The sequence below is a fragment of the Diprion similis genome, chromosome 3 (genome assembly GCF_021155765.1).
Source record: "Diprion similis isolate iyDipSimi1 chromosome 3, iyDipSimi1.1, whole genome shotgun sequence".
In the NCBI taxonomy this organism is placed as follows: domain Eukaryota; kingdom Metazoa; phylum Arthropoda; class Insecta; order Hymenoptera; family Diprionidae; genus Diprion; species Diprion similis.
The window spans coordinates 15,355,792-15,361,691 of NC_060107.1; positions in this window are offsets into that span (position 1 = coordinate 15,355,792).

Consider the following 5,900-nt stretch of genomic DNA (forward strand, 5'->3'; position numbering starts at 1 on the left):
ACTCGTTTACATAACAATCTAGCACGAATCTTGACGCTTGTATATTACTTAAACCCACATTGGTTTCCCCACTCGTTACGAAACTGTATAGGTATATATACATGTGCATGTATACCTACTAGGGTGTCGTTATTATGATTGTCTTTTTTTTTTACATTTACATCGAAAGCTTGCATGAGTTCTTTAGGAATATATTTATAGGTCAGTTGTGGGAAAAATTTAGGAAACGAACAATTTTTATTTTATATGGAAAAGTCTGGTAAATTCGTATCAAAGTATCTTGTAATGAAGGATTTTGATTCTATGAAATCACAGGAAGTCATTTTCGTTTAATAATTTGTGTCAGCTCAAATAAGATGAATTCAGCCTTTGAAGACTTTGCTCAGACTTTGAAGGTTGCTTTTTTCTTCCCCGAAAATATGGAGCTCCAAATGTGATATAGTAACAGTTTAACGAAACCTGTTGTGTATTTTTGCCTGAAGATATTAATTTTTATTCTCCTCTCTTGAAGTTTCGGTGACAGATTTTCATAGATTCAAGTGTAATTGGGCCTATGAAACATCCGTGGAAGTTCCAGCAGAATCTACGATTCGAAGGGTTGTTACTCTGCTGGTAAGAGTCCTTGAAATGAAGATTTAGAAAAAAAAATTTCTATCCAAAGAGAAAAATAGTTGTTTTCAAGAACTTTGAGCAGCGAGTGCGTTTCCTCCCAAATTTTCCACACGGTATAAATAACGTGGTGAAATTTTTCTAGGCTACTCTTCTGATTTCTTCGAGTATCCGAACCCTCGTGTTTGGATTGTCCTCATCCTCCATTCGAACATAGAAAATAATCGCTGCGTAACCGAACGGCAATTTGTCCGGATCAGCGTCAGGCTAAGCAGATTATGGGTAAGCCGAAACGAACAGCGAGGCACAAGCGATGGTCATCAGGGGTGACGTGTAATATTTCTGACGAACTGCAACGCGACATCATCCAACGAAGGTACGCAGCGTCAAGTGCGATATAGAAATAAATCATTATATATACAAGTAAGATAATCGTCTTGTCTAGCTGTGCAGGCTGTACTAACAATTATCATTGTTGATATGATAACAAGCCCGACGGTATTTCGCGTGCAAGTTACATAAGTTTTTACACAGTGGAGGTGAATTCCGAAAAATATAAGGAATAGTGAAATTAATATTGAAAAAAATCAAGCCTTGCTTGATAAACAGAAAAATTAATTTTTTGGAAGAATAAAAAGAAGATTAATAATTTGCCGAGAAATTGTCATCGATTCTTTCTATGCATATACCTACTCTGAAGCCGTAAAAAACAATTATAAAAGAGAAAAATTATTTTCAAGATCCAGTTTGCCGAAGGCATCCATTTTCTGCTACTGCTGTGCCACGGCAACAGAAACGCCCATACCTTTAGGTTAGTATACGTGTAATTCCCATATCGTATATGTTTTTGCAGAAAAGCGGAACACTTGTGTATATGTACGAATGGGCAGGGCATCGCATATGGACAGGTGTGCTGCTTATAAGCAAATGATAATTTTCCCTCTCCAAGAACCACGAGAAGATCCCTCCCATTTAAGTGACTTGCTAACTGTTGCCTACTAGACGCAGTCAATTTTATTTTACTGGAAAAAACTTTATTCGAAAAGTTCAACATTTAAGAGCCGGATGGCTGTTCTCAGCCGTAAAGAAAATTCCCGGCTTTTTTCGGTTCCACAAGACTTTTTTCGAGCTCATTTAGTCGATTACATTTCAGTTTCAGATATACCTATTCGATGATACTGGTTTTTCTGCAATAAAAATAAGACTCATAGCACTTAGAAGGAAAAAAATTTTAATGTTGATGATCTGTTATGGAGAACATATGAACAGCACTTTTTGGAGTCAAATTTATATTAATTGTGCAACTCTTATTGTTGCTTTTGTAACTCTTATCATCGGATTTGTAAATCTTGCTCTAATTGCTATAGATTTGATTCCAAAAAAGTGCTGTCCATGTATTCACCACGAGAGATGTAAGATCTACAATATTTTTCTTTTCATGTAGGTATGAAAATTAGCTTGAACGGTTTGCGAAGACGATAATGTAGAAGTTTCTGCACCAATCGAATGAATAACACACGCTTAATGTTGTGACGGTTTGGAGTCGATTATTTTTATGTCCGTTATTGAATTATAGTAGAATCTTGTTAATTTGGACTATCGTGGACCCAGCCTACCTCGGACAATACGGACTAACAAAATTATCATGCATTTTTGAGTGATAACGAACATAGATATTATACTTTTCTTTTTAAACAAACAGACCTAAGTGTTTCCATTAATTCAAATACGTTAAAAAAACGAAGAGAAATACAAGTATACACATGTGGTCAAGACAAACAAGTCCAACTGCAACCGACATGTGTACTAGGAGCAAAAAAAGCAGACAATTTTGCATTTTACATACATGACGAGTTCGAATAATCGCAAACTCGGACGAAGCGGGCTTGGATAGGCGAGGTTCTACTTTACTGTGAAAATGTTAGCAAAGTTCCTAGATAGTGGCCGAAATCATAGCTTTTTCTCAGCTTTTCCCGATACCAAAAGAATCACGACTCATTCTCGACACGAGTGGTCAGCATATCTGATCACGAAGAAGCGCTTGAAACGTGTCTGTGAATTAGATATGAAATTGTTGAAGAATGTTTCATTGGTTCTTCATGCATTAGGCCAGTTGACCGGAACCCCAAGTCATCGGAAATAAAATTTTCGGGTGCGAGTAAAAAATTTTTAAAACGATCGTTATAAATAAGTCGAATTTCATCAGCCAGAAGCGTCAAGGCTCTGAATCATCGAATTATGAAGTGTTGAAAGGAGTTTGTCAAAAAATGAACGTGGTTGTGATTTTCGAAAGTTTTTATGGTGAATCCTTTGAACTCTTTGGATGAATTTTTTGTAATTGTAATATAACGAAGCATTTAACAGAGCAGAGTAAAATAATTTTTCGATTGCGTTTTCACCGCGTTTTCCTCACAGGACAAGAGTTTAACGATGTAACACAGTGAATAGGTTAGGCCTAAGGTAATGCGAGACTCTTTTTGACTTGGTAATAAACGAGAGTTAGTCAAACGAGGAACAGTTTAATTCGAAAGTACCCGACAGGCTTTGTCAAAGGAAAGCCGCCGCCACTTCCGGTCGTCTAACGTCTTCTTTCAGGTTTAGTTCCTCCCTGGCCTCAGACTCGCTACCGAAAGTCTGCACCGAGAACCACAAACGTCTCTGTATCTGCTTGTTGCTATGTCACGTGTTGTTATTGTTATAATTATGATTCCCTGTATTACTATCAGCCCAGCTACAGACGGATTAACGTTCGCAGACAAACAGGACGATGAAACCACTTCAAAGAAGCTTTTATACTATACTTACAAGCTCGAGATTGTCGGTCGGTAATATATATATGTCTCTTCTCCCAGAGCTTCGTCACAACTTCCATAAAACATACATGTGTGCATGCAGAGTCGTATTTAGTCAAGACTCACATGGCCTTTGCTGCGGCAACCAGATTCAAACTCCCTTACCTTTGAAATTTTACTATTTTTGACTTTAAAATTGTGACAATAAAGTATAATCAGAGGTTGCTGTTTAGAGCTTCGATAATTCTTTATACATTTAATCAAGCGTTTGTCGATTGTAGAAATATTTGACTGTTTTGGTTCAAAAATTTCGTACCTTACATCCAACGGTGTCCATTTTTCTAGAAAAACTGTACTGAAATGTACATAGAATAAATTTCTCGTGGAGTACATAGGTACACCCGACTTATTCCTTGCAGAAGAAATATGTTGTGGTATACTACTTTCCGTGAGAAATTTGAATCTTATTTTTTGGCACAGCGCCCATCCGGCGTTGCAGGTATATATTGATAGAGCTGACCACGCGTGTAAGTTACATGAATTTATATATTCTTCTCGTGGGCTAAAAGCTGCTGTACTGCACTGCAATTGGCAATTCAATTCAACCGTGAGCGTATATTGATTGCATTAAATTAACGTTGTGCCCACCCGATACGCAGATATCGCGGAACTTAATTGCTTTTCGTACACTTTTTTCGAAACACGGTAATTTTCTCTTCCTTTTTTGAATGCGATAGAACTTCGTATCGTCCTACGAAAAATGAATCAATTTTTTTTTATCCACCCACTATTGATCTCACCTCGATACAATTTAAACTTGTTTTGATCTGTTAGATGATATTTTTTACTTTCATCGGGCAAATGTGTTTAACTTTTTAAACACATCAACGCGGTCTAGACAGACGAAGAAATATTTCTTCAGTAACGCGTCGATAAACATGTATTTACATGTTCGTGAGTGTTTGCTATCTTTCATTATTTCCCAGTACTTGTACAATTTGACCCCAGGAATTCACATTGTGGTACTCGTTTTACTCATCTTTATGAAATTTTGGCTTCCCGCTTTCACGATTAGGTGACGAACAGCGTTACAACGCGGTCGTTGTCGTGTGGCAATTTCCACACTCAAGCATTTAAGAATCCACTCTGTGAAACCCAGCATCATTATTGGCTTGTCGAGATGTTCTCGATACTGTGGCAGTTCATCTCTCGACTCGTAGAGTCGATTCCAAAAAGTTGTGGAACGGCATTACCGGCGCTAGTTAATTTTTCTCTTTGCGCTATAATCCAGTCGACACGAAAAATTGTGATCAAAGATGGCGAATGTCTGTATATAACAGACTATTGGCGATATGATCGGTGTTGATTCGCTGCGAATATAGAGTATAATGGTGAGGAAGTGAAGAGTAGCCATGCAGTGTGTGTCTCGGGTGAACCTGCAACTGTAGGTATTATAAAGAAAACATGTCGGCTGCTCGAGGTATGCGGAGCGCTAACGCATGCGCGGTACTCGATGCATAAATAAGGACAATCATAATATCCATAAAAATAGTAATAAGAGGAATAATAACATAATTGCTTCAAGTGGTAGGTAGGTAGGTGGATAGGGTATACATTGCGATTCCCAGGAGAGTGGGGTCGCCGGGTGGCACCGGGTTTGGACCCCTCCCATCGAGTGCAGAGAACGGCGTCACCGACGCCCCTGAATAAGAAGAGGAAGAAGAATAATAACAAGTACACGAATACGCCTGCACCTCGCTCGCTCACACGCAGCGTAGCAAAAGCGTTTTAAACTCCGACAGCGTAAAACAATAAATTGGTGCTCACCGGGCGCTCGGGCGAAGGGAAAGCAGTCGCTGTCAGCAATTGCCTCCCCTCCTCCTCCTCCTCCTTTACCCGACCCCTCCCTCTTTGATATAAGAAAAAATGGCAGCTGCTGGTAGCGGCTGAATCAGGCTTAGTTATAAGACGCAGGCGCAGCTCCCGTTCCTCTTACCGAGAGGGGCAAATTACGCGGGGGGTTCGGGTACCAAACGGGTCACGCCGCGCGTTTCCGTTGCGCAGAATCCGCATCTATTGGCTGAGCACCACGTCCCGATGGGCGGAGCCTGGCAGCCCCAAAGGGCGGGGCTTGGGTTCGATTCAAGGCCACGCCCCATCGACCGGGACGCGGAGGATGCAGAGCGAAGGGAGGAGGCCAACCAACGACCATCCTGCCGAGTGAGGTCAGTCTACCAGGCACTAGGTCTGTTACGAGGAGCGTCCGCGCGTGCTTTTCACCGCTGATTCAGATTCCTGACCACCCGTCAAAACCGGACGCTGTTGAAACGGTCGCGTTCCGGGTTAATATATAAACCAACGTCGTTTTCCGTGCGGAGGATATCTACTGCGAGCTCGTAGACGAAGTTGCTTGAACGGGGTTGAAAAAAGGACGTTATTTGTACAGTGGTGAGAGGATCGGTGACCGATAAAGGTTTCCTTGTCGGTATATAATCGGTG